The 16,296-nt window shown below is 39.8% G+C and overlaps 1 long non-coding RNA gene across 1 annotated transcript; it reads right to left on the reverse strand.

Annotated features, from left to right (window-relative positions):
• Positions 1–4,158: 4,158 nt before the first annotated feature.
• On the reverse strand, positions 4,159–8,948 carry LOC130459336 (uncharacterized). Its single transcript, XR_008918687.1, has 3 exons — positions 8,545–8,948; positions 7,332–7,449; positions 4,159–4,904 (listed from the first exon to the last, which is right to left on the reverse strand). It is a non-coding gene; the product is annotated as an uncharacterized lncRNA (long non-coding RNA).
• Between the last annotated feature and the right edge of the window lie 7,348 nt (positions 8,949–16,296).

Here is a 16,296-nt window from a genome sequence, read left to right on the forward strand (position 1 = left end):
AAAATACGAAACAACAAAGTCATTTTTTATTCAATATTTGGGGGGACAAGTACAATCATACCAACTAAAGCTCGGCACAGCCCGAGGAGCCCTCAAAAATTGAAAACAAAATGACCTAAGAGCTAAAATCGGCAGCCATCAACAGACAAAATGTCGGCCTACCGAAGTACTAGGAAAGCAAAAAAAAGAAATTATTAAAGTACAACGCAGAACCGAGGCAATAGGGGAGAGTGTTAAGCACAAGTTCGGAGACACTCAACTGGAGCCAACCGACTCTGAAGAAGACGGCTGCCCGAGTTCCTAAGGGACTTCACCAGCAGGCCCCTGAGGAGTAGCTTGGGAAGCACCACCAGCAGTGGTGTCACCTTCCGAAGCAACCTTCCGAGCTTGCGCCTCCTTAGCAGCTGCCTCCTGAGCTTTGACAGCGTCATCCCTGTCAGCTTGGCACTCCACTTGGTTGTCCTCGGCTGCGAGCCACTTGGGCACATTCTCCGTCCACTTGAAATCAGGCATGTTCTTGGCAAACATCCTGCGGCAGCCGAGGATCCCCTCCCAATACATGTCTTGACACTTCTCAACAGTGTACATATTGGAGCTCCTCTGCTCAAGATCACGAACCTGCTCCTTCAGACGCCTAATGTCATCCTCGAGAACAGGAACTCGGTCGATAGAGGCCTAAAGCTTCGTGTTTCTCTCCCGAAGACCGACAATCGTGGTGTCTTTACCTTGGAGCTTGCTCTCCAGGTCAGCCTTCTCAGCAGCATGCTTCTTCGACTCGGCCTTGTACCTCTCAGCGTCCTCCTCTACTTGGAAAGCGAGAATGCCAACCTCCTTTCCAATCTCCATCAGGGCATTCCCCCCTTCCCTTGTGAATTCGGCAACCTCCTCCCTTGCCTTCGCAAGCTCGGAGATGACCAAACTGAACTTTTGATCAAGGTTGGGAATGTCCCGAGCATAGAGCGCCTTGAACCTTTGGAGCCTTCTCTCATCATGAGATTGGCATACAGCAGATAAAGAGCTCCAATAGGCGACCTAAAAAGAGGAAACAAACTTAGCTGACGACAAAAAAAAAACAAAAGAGAGAAAAGCAATAAGCAAAAATAAGCAAAGTATAAATCACCTCGTTGAGGTGGTACTGATCCATCTTGGTGGGATGGTTCGACACTTGCCCAGGAATGCGAAACTGCGGAACCCCGCGCAGCAAGTTCTCATGGGCCGCCTCGGGGCCAATCATGGAGGTCGCATGGGCAGCAGGGTCCTCACCCAAGACAGCAGGGCGAGCATAACGGGCCATAGTCTCCCGAACCTCCAGAGGAATCCTCTTCAATGGAACTTCGGAACATGGATCACCATGAACCAACCCCTCCAAAACAGAGGTAGAGGTGGAACCCAGGGTCTCACGGCGCCGCTTCGTACCACGCCCCTCCGAAGCACCCCCTTCAGAGAAAACCAAAGCTGAAGGTTGTTCAGCACCCTCCGCCGCCGAAGGGACATCCTCCGCGGCATCTGAAGCAGTGAGATCCACGAGCACCCTCGGAGGAGTCTTCGGATCCTCCTCCAAACCAACAGCGTCAGCCCCCTCAGAAGCATGCACCTCGGCGGAGGCAATCGGAATATCCTCCTCCTCCCTCTCCACTTCAAGGGTGATGTCCTCAACGATCACCCCCAAAGGCTTCAGCGGCGAGGGAATGGTTACCTCCTCGGTCAGAGGTTGGTCCACCTGCTCATTGGGCACCAACACAGCGACGCTCTTCAGCTTCTGGCCCGGAACAGGGATGAAGCGACGCAAGTTCTAAGGAAGAACCATCTCTTTCTCTTGCCGAGAAAGATACCGCTCCCCTGCTTCAGCGAGACTGGGATCCGAGGCAACAACCTGTTGAATCCTCTCCTTAGTCAAAAAAGGTCGCTGACTCAGAAACTCGAGAACCTCGGGGCGGGGGGTTACCTTAGAGAAGTTCGAAGACTTCTTCTTCTTCCTCCTCGGAGACTTCTCCCTAGCAACCGACTTCCCCTTCCGAGAAGCTTCGTCCTCCGAAGACTTCCGCTTTTTCAACCTCTGCGACTTCTGGAGAACACAGGAAAGTAAGAACGCAAGAAAAACCCGCAGAAGAACGAAAAAAGAGAAGTGGACACTCACCTCGGGAACAGCGAATGAAGGAGGAGAAGAAGCAGATGAGACAACAGGGGCAGCAACTGTCGTTTCGGGACCCTGCACGAAGATAAAACGAGATGAGCCCCCACATCGGAAAAAAGGCAGAGTACCACGCAAACAAACAGCAAGAAAGTTACCGGATCAGAAGTAGTTACCAGTTCAGGGAGAACAGTCTGTCTCGGAACCGCGTCACCAGGACGATCAGCAGACCAAGGGTCGGCCCGAACGTCGTCGATATGGGCCAAGGCGTGAGCCGAAAACCGGGCGTTCTCTAACCTCGGTTGCCGAGGGTTGCTAGCCTTGAAATCGTAAGGAGGGCAATTAGAAAGAATCTCCCCACCTTCCAACTTGTATCCCAACACCTCGGGATCAAGAGCGGCCTCACCAAATGCTGCACAAAGAAAAGGAAAGAGGTCAGTCACAAACAGGCCAAGAGAGAGAGGCGAACACCTCCGCCGAAGCACGATCTCAACACGAGAATTCTCACCTCTATCGTAGATCCTACTGAGACCGGCAGCAGGAAGGATAGCCTCCCGAGTGATATAATGAAAATTAGGAAGCCAGTGCATAGGCTCCCTAGTTGTTTTCGCTCGGAACCACTCCAACAGAGCTACGTGATCCGGATTTCCCAGATCCACAGGACCAACCCTCGACATCTCCGGGTCCACCCTCACGAACCACTTCGGCGGAGAATAGTAGTGAGGATGCTTCGGATCCACAGGCACCCGCACTAGAAGCCATTGCTTCTTCCAGTTGTGAACCGAGGAGACATAAGGAAACGCAGTTATGTACTGCGAGTCCCCCTTCCGAAGCCTTTTGTTGCTAATCGCCCACCAGCCGTGCTCCGCGTTTTGGTTCCTCGCTAGCTCGTGCATTTCCTTGAAAACCTCGATAGAGGGAGGGTAACCGAGGAAATCGCACGTCCAGCGGTAAGAGATTATGTGACGCATGAACTTCGGCGTCAACTGAGCCAAGGAGATGTTGTACTCCTCCAACACGCGGGACACGAAGGGGTCCAAAGGGAACCTAATCCCGTAATCAAAATGGTTGAGATACACCGCTATCCTTCCTGGAGGCGGCCTCGTCACCCGAGCATGTGGCTGAAGAGGAAGCTCGCACCAGTAGCCCAAGGCATACTGAATGCCGTATAGATCCTCGGCGAGCCGATCATAACGCTCCCGCCGAGCGGCAACCAACCACTCCCCCTCAACAGTAGTACCGTCGGGACCAGCAATCTCAGTAGGGTCGTTAAACAAAGCCGCGAGCTTACCCTCGGGATCCGCCTCCTCCCACCTCCTCGGGAAGAAAGGGCGAACCACAAATCGACCAGTGGCCCCAGTTCGTTGGCTCGACCCGGCTTGGGCTCCTCTTCCCGCACGTTCCTCAACCTCGGAAGGGACATTCCTCACATCCTCCTCCGAACCACTAGAGGAGGACGCTGTGTTGAATTTCCTCTTCCACCTTCCTCCGGCCATGGCAAGAACTTCGAAAAGGGCAGAATGCCGAAGATACAGAGTGGGGGAATGAAAGCAACAAAAAGGGAAACAAATTACCTTTCTCGGAGCGGAAATAGCCGATAAGTCGAACTGAGTGAAAATCCGAAGCTGATTCTCGACGAATTCACGAAGATCTGATGAAAACTCACAAGAGATGTCACCGGATTTCTGGGAAAGCTTGAGAGAGATTTGGGTGAATAAAGTTTTAAAATGTGGTTTGGGTCGAGTATTTATAGACCTTGGCACGAAAAACCGCCCAACTTCCGCTACATCTTGGACCGTACGATGGACACCGCATCTGAAGCGTCCTTTGGACACCTGTCCCACTAGCGCACGGATTCAAACGTCCCTTTTTGAAAAAAGAGGGGGAAATCTTTCAACTTCTGGAACTTGGAAACCCGCCCATTTATTCCTAAAAGGACCGGATCTGGGGGGGCATGTTGTTTGGGCTCCCAATTGGCACTACTACAAAAATAGGCAAAGAGACCCGTTCAAAATGTCCTAAGAGACCCCATTTAAGGGGGTCTCTAGATAGGGGGGTCTCTTTATAAAAGAGACCCCTCATCTAGAGGGGGTCTGTTTGTTAAAAACAAGAGACCCGTTATTTAAGAAAAGGGGTATGTTACGTTAACCATGTAAAAAATAATGTAGAAGAAGAAGAGACCCCTTATTAGAGATATGGGGTATGTTTGCAAAAATATTCAGACCTAATATTTAACCTAGGGGGTCTCTTTGAATTTTTAAATAATATTTTTTCCATCAAACTCAGACCCCATATGTAAGATAAAGGGTCTCTTTGAATTTTTTAATATTATTATAATTAACAAATTCAGACCCCATATGTTAGATAGAGGGTCTCTTAGAATATTTTACTATTTTTTATTATTATACTCGAGAGAGCCCTTTTTATACCTAACGGGTCTCTTTTCATTAACTTTTATTAAAAAAAAAAATAGCATAAACGACCATTTTTCGGCATAAAAAATCAGCATTTAACCAAATTTTTAATTTCAAACTAATTCTTACAATTACCTAATAAATTATTTCCCACTTTACATCAATTGTAATCTTCAAAAATATAAAAATAACAAAATAAAATAAGGCTCAAAAGTTTACATAATTGTGACAAGCATCAACAAATTGACAATACTAATTATTAGCCAATGCGGGCACAAGCATATGTTCTCCTCCAACACTGTTTGGCTGGTTTCCAAATGTGAACTTCCCTTACACCTTACCTTCAACAAGAAACAAACCTGCATTAACAACGAAATTAAATTTAGAAAACAAGTAATATCAGTTGGATGTCTCGAAGCAGAATTACACATTATTAGTTAAAAGAAAGTAAGAAACCATCAAAGCAGTTTTCTGGCAAGTTAGTGCAATACACTCAAAACATACATCTATTCACAATATATGTCTACGTTTCTAGAAGGTGCAGCAAACTAAAGGTGTTACCATCAGGAACTTTGACGGAGAAAATCTGAGCTTATACGGAAAAAATGTTGTAGTTAATCTATGACACGTTTAAACATGCCTTCTGATAAAAGAACACAAAAAAAAAGGAAGTTTGATAGAGAGCTCATGTTGCCACCAATACACATTTCAAAAGCTTCGGCTCCTTTGCTCAACCTATTGGCAACAAAGTCCATCCAATCCCCTCTATCACAAAAGCCCCGTTATTCCTTCTGTACAAGTAAATATAATAAATTAATAATGTTAATAACTGTTCTATAATTAATGTACTGAGGTCATGCCAGTTGCAAGTAATGATTTTATGTAGCAGTTAACTGCTATTTCTAGTGTGGCATTGTAAATTAGGAGATGGTAGCAAATTGAGTTTATAAGCTTCATATCTTGAAATCAATATCCTTAAACTAACCAAATATAACCCAAAAGAATGGAAAAAAATAGATCTAATCTCATATTCTGGAAAACATGAAATCGCCTCTCAGTAACACAGGTTGCATGTACTACAGATAGATAAGTGTAAACGAACACCAAACAAATACAGAGCAGAGTTCAGAAGACTGACCGTATAACCTCTATAATTAAGTTGCTTGGGTCTTCGTAGCACAATAATATTGTTCACTTAACATTGGCTCTGGTATTTTCTATTGAACAAAACTCCTCACATACTGGAACTCAAGTAGATATTGAAGGCTTTTGACAAGGGCTTGCTAGTCAAAGGACCAGAAAAGAATAGTAAATTGAGTTTTTTGCTACTTGATGCGATCTCAGGCTTAAGCCGCTGCGCTAAAATACTCTCAGTTAAAGGTGGGGGCAGTCTGTTATTAGTGCTTTCTTTCAATATTGACTTTGAGCTTAGGATGATAGGCCCAGACAAAATTTCAGTTCGTACAAGCTTTTCATACGTGTTCGGCACTTGAGGGGATGAATGATATAAATTTTCAGCAAGCAAAGGATTTGGCTTGGTGCTTAAAACACGATTCTTGGATCTAGAAGAAATCCTACTCGTACCAACTGGTTTAGGCAAAGCTCAACTAAGAAAATGGTTTATATGTCAGCTGAAAATCTTGACACTTAACTAAAGTTGTGACTTGAACCAGATATACCCTATATAAGACTAGTAGCTCAAAAACTAAACTATAATCCGACCCTACCACACACACACAACCAAACCAACAAGCCCGACAACCTAAGAACTACCTGCACACTCCCTCCCTTAAATGAACACTCACCTGCACAACATAATTCAGCCCCCTGCCAATAGTAATCCAGCCAAAAAGATCCTCATCATCCCCAAACACATTCAAACACCTTGATACACCCACACTCACCCACATTCCCTCATATTAATAGCACACCTACACAATATAGTACCACTACGAGACTGCCACTGTAATACAAAGAAAGTATACTCCAATTTGATTACTTCCATATATCATATTTCCAAGAATTATGGCAAACAATAACAGAATTAACCATGAAAGAAATTTAGGATCAGACACGGTTGTTCAAATTAAATTTCTAAATGATCAAAATTATCTATGAACATCGAAATATTAAAAGCGAATACCAACAAAAAATTGTAGAAATGAAGGATTTGAACCAACAATTAGAACAATCAGGAAAATCGGGAGAGTATCTGAATGCCTAACATATCTTGAAACTCATTCAGAACTGTAATTGCTAAAAGCTTAAAACTGAAACTGAGAAAATTAATCTATTTGGAATTGTAACAGGCATTATTTGTGTCAGTTACTACTACTTTTTTAAATAACTGGTTATTTATATGCCCATTACTAGTGGTACAGCTGCAGTATCTTTGGATTAGTATTCTCAATGATATGATTCTATAAATCTCACAATTAACCTTTCACTAAACTGGTTAAATGGAGAAATAAATGGACATCTCAGAACCTTTCACTAACTGGTCAAATGGAGAAAGATTGAAAATATTCATTCAAAGTAATGAAGCACGGATTCAGAACTTGACAGAAGCAATTTAGCAGCTTACTATACACACACAACCACATATGAAAGTATAGCTACATATCAAGCAGATGTAGCGGAGCTTGTGCACATACCATTATATATCAGCAAGAAAAGAACAAATAAAACAATTTTTGAATTGTTTTAACACTTCATACAAATGAAAGATATTGATGTGATAAAGATCCAATCATCTCATAGAAGCATAGGAAAATTTCAAGCAATACCTCTGCACAACGAATACCAGCAGATGGATCAATGGGTAGATCTAGCTAGTAGGCCACCTACAGGGTCATGTGATGAGAACTGGACTCCATCAATCACACCATTGTATCTATTAAACACCTGTGAAGAGGCAAATAGGACATGTTTCAAATTATGAACTTACCAAAGTGAGCAAAAATAAGATATAACTTATATCTAGGCAAAATAAAATAAAATATCTACTTAATAGTGAGCAGGAACAAAAGTACCACTCTGGGGTCTGGACTTCAACAACATTATCATCTCTAAAACTACTTTCAGTCAGAAACAACGAGTTATTAGAGCGAACATTAAGTAAAATATGACGAAAGGGGATGGACAAGAATAAATTAGCTTTACCCTTTACACTTAAATATTATTCAATTAAATCCAGTTGAGTCGAGGGTGGCTATGTATGCATCACTTTGAAACAATTTGATGACAAGAAGATGTGCGAATCTACGAGGGTTCTATTTTGGAAAGGGGGAGTCAAAGCCCATCTTCTGTTATGTTACTAGACTATTGGACTCGACATTTCCAGTGTCTACATCATATATTTACTCAGATTTGTATCCATCTAGATGCAAAATAGTGGGTTCCCTTGTTCGATACATGATACTCAAACATAGGTGTGCCTTGATACTTGACACTTCAAACTACAAAATAAGAAAATTTTAATAAAAGATGAGTCTGATACTTGGGCGCATCCCATAAACACCCAAATCTGGATACCATAAATATGTTGTGGAGGTTTTGAAAGATCAAACATATTCAGTGTCTCACTCATGCCAAGAAACTCTAGAAAGACAGTATTCCAACAAACCATGGCGAAACACTTTCCCATGAAACTGGAAAACCTAACCCCAAAATTAAAATTACAAATCGCAACAATTGAAATATCAAATTTTTGGGGAAAAACAATTTCAGGAAAAAAACCTAACTTGTAGCAGAAATTACAAATTGAAACCGAAAACCACACGAAATTCAGAAATTTGAAACAAGCTATTACATGAACATCTAAACACAAAATCGCATCAATTGAAATTTCAGAAATTCAGAGGGGAAAACAATTTCAGGAAAAAAAACCCTAAATTGTAGCAGAAATTACAAATCGAATTCCAAAACCGAAAACCACACGAAATTCAGAAATTTGAAACAAATAATTAAAGAGAAGAAGAGAGTGATGAGAACAAAAACCTAAATTTGTAGTTTGCTAGCGATTGTGTCGAGGTCGCCAGTGGGAGTGAAGTCGCCAATCGTAACTTAGTTCTCCGATTAGCCGTTGGTAGTGGTGAGTTCGTCAATGAATTCGTCGATGGTTGCCTTAGGTTGTATGTCCAGGGAAGAAGAAAGAGGCAAAGAAAAAACCTAGGGGTTGTATGTCCAGGGAAGAAGAAAGAGGGAAAAGAAAAACCTAGGGTGAAATTGGGTTTTGCGAAAGTCTTGGCGCCAGGAAATGAATGAAAATAGAGACCCGTTATGTTAAATGACGGCTCTTTTGCTATTTTCCAATTATTTTTTACGAGAAGTGGTGGGTCCCTTGATACATAAGAGACCCGTTAAGTAAATAAAGGGTTTATTGCTTCTTTTATTTTATTTTGCACGGCATTTAAATGGCTCCTTTTATACGCTAGAGACCCGTTAAATCAGATAACAGGTCTTTTATTTTTCACCCCTCTAATTTTAATGGGTCATTTAACTCATAAGAGAGCCGTTATCTATAATATTAGATCTCTTAAATTAAAGAGACCCGTTACGTCGACCAACGGGTCTTTTCTAAAGGGTCTCTTTGCCCATTTTTGTAGTAGTGTGGAAACCAATTGGGCCTCTAAGTCCAAAGCCCAATGGCTCAATACAGCAACATCAAACCCACAAGCGCTACATTCCAAAAAGGCTATCCAGCCACCAATCAAGGCCCAAGGCCCAAATAGTAATAAATGACCTATGGGCACATTTACTACTAAAACACTATAAATAAGCCGTCAAGGCACACACCCCAAGGTACGTCCATTTCACGCCCTAAGACTACTCTTCTAGAGAACTTCTCTCTCTAGAATCCGAGCATTATATTGTTCTTACTTAGGCATCGGAGGGGCTTTCCTCGGAAAAACCCCCGAGGCTAGTAACTTGTTTATTGTGTAGGTTGATTTGGACACGACACATTCGAGCTAGCAAGATCTTCAACACACACAAAAGGGCCTTCATTCGAAGCCCATTGTTTCATCCACTTCAACACCGGAACATATATAAACACAATATCTTATACAAGGAAAAAAACAAGTAAAGTATGAACACGAGTTAAGCATAAAGATGGGGACTAAAGTTCTACGGAGTACATTTTTCACAGTTTGGGACTTATAACTTTTTTTTCACCGTTTAGGATCTACTATTCACTTTCCGGCCAAAATTAACCAAAGTAAAAAAAATGTTTAGTCCTTTGTGCATTCAATTATGCATATAGATTATAGACCCATATTATATCTTCTCCTATGATCCCGAAATAGAACAACTCCCTTGAGGTTCCAATTGTTAAACAATAGCACCGCTATCCCAGTATCCCCTACATGCAAGTATTCAACACATAACATATCCCCATCTCTCATTAAAACAACCAACAAACACGAAGCTCGGGATACCGATCAATCACTCTATCCGACAAATACAAATAAGCTTGCCTTTTCCCCCCCTAAACCAACTGATAATCTACAAGACTCGTCTTTCTCCTATGGCCACTCCTATAGGTCAGGTCTCTCTCCTCAACTACTCCCTCCGTCCCAGAATAATTGTTACACTCTCCTGGGCACACAGTTTAATGCGATAAGTAGTAGTGTGGTTATCAATTGTTATTTTATTAAAAAAGTAGATGTGATAGGAGTTAGTGGGGTATTTTTTTAATTGAATGAGAGAGGGTGTGGGGACAAAAAAAAAAATAGTGGGAAAAGATAGACTATCATAATTGTGGGGTCATTTCTAATTTAGAAGTGTAACAACTAATCTGGGACGGAAGAAAAAAGAAAGTGTAACAACTAATCTGGGACGGAAGGAGGATTATCTTAGTATCATCTACAATATCCTTCTTTTCTACTCCCACACATCCATTGAAACAACCCTATACTACAAGCCTCCTTACTCTACTCAACCCTTGCTTCAATTTTGACAACAATAACGACCTCCACCGCCTACTACAACCATGCTCCTTCACCGCATGATTTTCCTCCTCCTTATCATCCACATTCTCAATCTTACCCTTAATTGGAAAATAGAAAAACTCGGTTTGAAATTTTAAATTAATAATTAAAATCTATATAAAAACAAAATAAGGAAAAACTCCATTTAGAACGATTGTCGATTGATTTATATCAATGAATGAAAAAAAAGTACCAAAGAATCGATTGTTAGATCTGGTATCCCAATCTTTCTTTCTCGAAATGGTGAATGATAAAATTTAAAATTTGGGAATTAATAGGTTGTTAAAAAATTTAACATGCAAAAATTAAACAAATCCTAACTAAGACAAATAAACAAACTCACAATCAGAAATTTCTGTCATATACAAGTAGAATTGATTTTAAATATTTTGGATGGTTGAGTTGAAGATAAACTTAGAATTGTGGTTCACAATTAAAAAATGAAAATAAAATATTGATATCAAATTTAAATTGAAGATGATTATTATTTATGGCCCATGGTAAATACCTGAAAAATCTTATAATGTCTTTCAATTAACCATCAATATCTTCCTCCTCTGCGTTTTTATTAAGAACATATCAATGTTCTGTTGAGAGAAAAGAGATAAGGGATGCAAAGACCAAAAGACACGTGTTAATAAAATAAATTTAGGTTTGATTGTGATAATTAATCAAGAGGAGGGGTAGAAGTGGAAAAAAAAATTACGACAAAAGAACTTTGGGTTTCGGCTTTTTTATATAAGTAGGGATAAAGGTAGATAAAAAAAAATGCACACAGTTAATCAGTGGTGGAATTTGAATAGTTTAATGAGGGACCAGTAGAAAAATTAAGCAATATATATGTAAATTTTACATAATTACACCCGACTCTTATACGTTAGTGAAAAATATGGTCAAATATAGTGGATAAACATTGTAAAAGTCAGCATGTTGTGATTGATCGAAAACAGAGGGAGTACAATTGATGGATTGTAATTTCTATTTTTTATACTTACAAGATAAAAGAAATATATATTTACTATAACTATGATAAAAATTATTTTCTTCTTTTTCTATTGACTATCTTATTTAAATATTCTCATATTACAATATGGCATGGCGTTGATAATAAATATAATTTGATTAGTCATAGCCTATGTGTCATTTTTGTACGTGGTACCATCAAAAGAGTGATACGCATGATTATAACAAGTTTTAATTATTGCAACTTGCACAAATCATCTTTTTACCAACAACAAAAAGAAACTTACACAATACCCGTATCTCTATCATATAAAGGAACAGCTGAGGGCATAATAGTAACATCACTTTTCGTGTCCCCTTGCAAAAAGACGAAAAAACCCTTCACACTAATCAACCCTAACCCTTACTGCTCAACTGTTTTCTCTCTCCTCCTCCCGCTTTCTTTCTCGACCCTCGATCTATTCCTCTACGAATACCTTCGATCTTCTTCCTCAAATCCTCTTCGATCTTCTTCGAAATCCTTCATCCTCTCCACGATCTTCTTCATCCTCTCCTTCGATCTTCTTCCTCTCCTTCAATTCGAGCCAACGACGAAAGCCACCCCTGGGATTTGGATTCCTTCGGACTTTCATCAATTTTGTGGTTTCTTCGGATTTGATTCTGTTTTTGCGACCCCGATTTTACAAGTTAAGGATTTGAATTTCTATTTAGTTTTCGTTTTTGCAATTTTATTACGAGGTTTTGCTTTTGATTAGGTTTTAGAAATATGATTTGGATTCCTAATAGGTTTTAGACCGGCGGATGGAGGGCGGGGATGTCGATTTTCCGACAACAACAACAACAATAACAGCAGCAATAATTGCGGTGATTTTCATTTGATTTAATTTTGCCATTTTGTTTTTACTAATTTAATTTTACCAATTTGGGAATTTTTTTGTTATGGGATTTGACAGTTGGTTAGTTGATTTTGGTTGAAATAGTACTTGCTTTGATGAAATTGAATAGTACTCCAATATAAGGCTAGATATTGGTATTGATTTTTTGTTGAAATAGCACTCCAATATATATATGGCTGTAAAAATTATCGACGGAGCTGTAAAAAGTATTCAATATTGTTGCAACATTTATTATCTGGATCAATTGATTCTATGTTCATTTTCATGTGAGTCAGATTCCAAGTTTCGTTGATTTTTGCTGGTAATTTGATATTTAGGTTAAAAATGACTAAAAATTCACTATTTTGTTGTAGAAATATCACAGAGATGTTGTAATATCTTCCAACTACATTGAATTGGGTTTATTTGAAACTTTGATTTTGAATTGTAATGATTTTTGAATTGTAATGTTGCTGGTTCTTTCTCTCATCCTTTATTTGTTCATATCTGTTCATCTCTGATGTAGGTTATTAATGGCGGATTATTGCAGTAATTGTTATGCATAAGATTGCTTAATGCTTACGGATGAAAATTGTTCATTTTTGTTAGACATTGAGTGATTAAGGAGCTAATTTGTTGATATTTTCCTTAAACTTTCTTTGATTTTATCGTAATATTTGGTGAAATGTGTTTGTTTGGGTGAGCATTGAAACAGAGAGAAAGATATTCACGAAGTGTTACAGTCGCATACGGTGTTTTAGAATGTTTCAAAAGGAGTTTTAGCCAAATTTATATACTAGACTTACCTCAACATTGAACTAAAACTCCCCCGTATAAAATTATCAGTTCTTTTCTATTTTTCTCTGCTGAGATTATGCTGCTTCTGTTCTGCGGTGATGAATTTCTTTTTACTATGTTCTGCTCGTTGGAATGCTTTGTTGCTGCTATATGTTTGGTGTGTTTGGTGGGCTTAGCCAAAGTCGGTATGTTCGTGTGTATTCCTCTGTGAGAGGTAACAACTAACAAGTAATGAATACCTATAACGTGGTATCTCTCACCGGTAGAACTAGAGAATCTTTTTCTGGCAGACCATATTGGAACTCTAGATGAGATATGACTTTAGATCTTATTTATTTTCTTTTAGGGAAGCCAGAGATTTTTTTAGAACTATAGCAGATTATGTCTTTTTGTTTTGTCATAAATATTACTCTTTGAGGTTATGGAATATGTAGTATATCAAATTTTGCATTTCCTTTCGGTCTAATTTGCAAGATTCTTGCTATGTGCCACCAAGCCCACGATTTCAAACATGTGTCTGTTACCTATATATGCATATGTAGCAGTGTCTCCTTAACAATTTACTTCGTACATATTAATCGATTCAAATGTAAAATTGCACCATGTACGCTTGAAGGAATTAGCCTTTATTTGACATGTGAGAGCTTGATGCTCTCCTGTTTTATGACCTCACTCCTAAAGTTAACTCATCTGGATAATCTCCCATCCAAAAATCATTCTGATTGTGCTGGAAAGTTCATAGTTGTGATCTATTGCATTGCAAGATTTATCAGGTTTAACATTAAAACTTATATAAGCTGTTGGAAATTTCATAGTTAGTTGTTGGAAATTTCGGGTGTTATACGTCATTGCACCATGTACGCTTCAGTTGGAGGCATGCTTTTTTTAGGCGTGTTGAATTTTTCCAGGACTGGGTGTATGTGGCCATTTTCGTTCGAGTTTCTAAGCTTATGAGAAGCTTCATATGTTAATCCCGGTGTATGTGTCCGTTGTTCAGGGTATGTGTGTCCGTTGTCTTTTTCCAACTTGGTTTTGTTTTCGTTATGTGAGTACAACAAGTATGGTATGTCTGGAATTTCTTTTTGCCTTCTATCAAATAAAATTGCTACTAGGCTGCTGGCTGCAGCACCCCAAGTGAATTATTTGCTGCCATTTTGTTTTTGTCAACAGATTTTAGTAGTTGTAACTTAATTCTCTACTCTTGAATGAAAATATATATAATGATTGCCCAGATTGTTCAGGAGATCAAGGCAACCAAGATGGAGAAGATGAGGATGAAGGAAATAATGCCCTTGGTCCAAGTATGCATTCTATGTTAAGTCTAATAAATGCGGTTCAGTATTAATTAACAAGTTAATAATTCAGTGAGATCAAGTGAGCTGAATGCCTAGCTAGAGGCCGCTTTAGTTCAAGTGGAATTAATGATATTAATCCACAGCTTACTCTTGACTGAACCCGTAGGGTCACACAAATAGTACGTAAACGGATCAAGTATTTAATAGCATTAAATACTCCATCTATGAATATTCGGAACCGACGGATCTTGGTTTCAGTGGGAGCTAAGATCGTCACAGGCAAGGAATGAATACTCCGGAAACGATGATATTGCCGGAAACGGAAATATGGATCGTATCGGAAATATTGCCGGAAACGGAAATATTGTCAGAATCGGAAATATTACCGGAATCGGAAAATAATTCCGGAAACGGAAATATTAAATATTTGTTCGAAACGGAAATTAATTCCGGAATCGGAAATATTAAATATTGTTCGTATCGGAAATGAATTCCGGAATCGGAAAATTTAATCGGAAGCGCATCGTACGAATAAGCATCGGACGAGGCCTGCCGGACGAGGCCCAGCACGAAGCCAGGCCATCGCCCAGCAAGCCAAGCGCGCCGCACAAACAGCCACGCCAGGCCCAGCGCAAGGCCAGGCCCAGCAGGCTGCGCGCAGCGCGCAGCGCGCACAGCGCGCACAGCACGCGCAGCGCACAGCGCGCACAGCACGCGCAGCGCGCAGCGCGCGCGGGCGCTGAGTGGGCTGCTGCTCGCGCGCACGCATGGGGCCCATCGTGGCTGCCGTGCGTGTGTGTGCAAGTGTTTGTGTTCGTGCACGTTTCCTAAAACATGCAGAGTTCGGTTAATGATTAAATTCCTAATTCTATTTGATAAATTAATTAAATTAGAGTTCTTGTAGGATTCTAGGTTTAATTAATTTGTATCTGAATAGGATTTCGATTCCCTTTCCATACCGCTATAAATATGAGGCTAGGGCTCACAATTTATAACACAAGTTTCAAAGTATTCAAAGTGAGTTTTTGAGAGAAAAATTCAGTCACACATTTGCCTATAAAGTGCCGAAAATAATAGTACCTTAAGGGCGATTCTAGTTGGTCAATCTTAAGGCGAATCCGGACGTGCTGTGGACTATCTACGGAGGGACGACACTTGGAGTCCTAAAGACTTGTTCTTGTTCGGTTCGGGCGCAGCTAGGGAAGGCACGCAACAAAGAGTATGCATCTAATCTATGCTAAATGATTATGTGTAAATAATATGTATTCCTGGGTTAATGGTTGTTTCCGCATGATTTATGTAATATCATATGTATCATAACCTAACAGTGGTATCACGAGCCCCTTATTATTTTCATAATCTAAATTGCATAAACATGGTTAAATATTACAAATTTGCAAGAATTAAAAGGGGTGATTAATTTTCGTAATTGTTAATTAATTGCAAATTGCGTTTATTTAATTATACGTACGCAGTTTTTCGGCAGTTTCTTCGTTACTCATCCGAATTGAGTGATTTTTGTGTCAATTCCGCATGTAAAAGGCATTCTAAAATTTTGACAAAAATAGTATTTTTCTGCCGAACCCAGAATTCTCAAATTCGAAGCCTAACTATGACTTTTCGAAGTTTTTAGTTTTTCGAATGCAAAATTTCGTAAATTTAAGATGTTAAATTAAATATTTGCGATTCTTGTTGATAAATCTTGAATTTTTGATTGACCTACTGCGTATGTTTAACAAGTTTGAATGCCTAGTCTTGTTAATTATGCAATCTAATTATTAATTATGATTAATTTGTTGAAAATTAGAATAATTTAGAATTAATTTGATT

Source organism: Spinacia oleracea, chromosome 4, assembly GCF_020520425.1.
Source record: "Spinacia oleracea cultivar Varoflay chromosome 4, BTI_SOV_V1, whole genome shotgun sequence".
Lineage (NCBI taxonomy): Eukaryota > Viridiplantae > Streptophyta > Magnoliopsida > Caryophyllales > Amaranthaceae > Spinacia > Spinacia oleracea.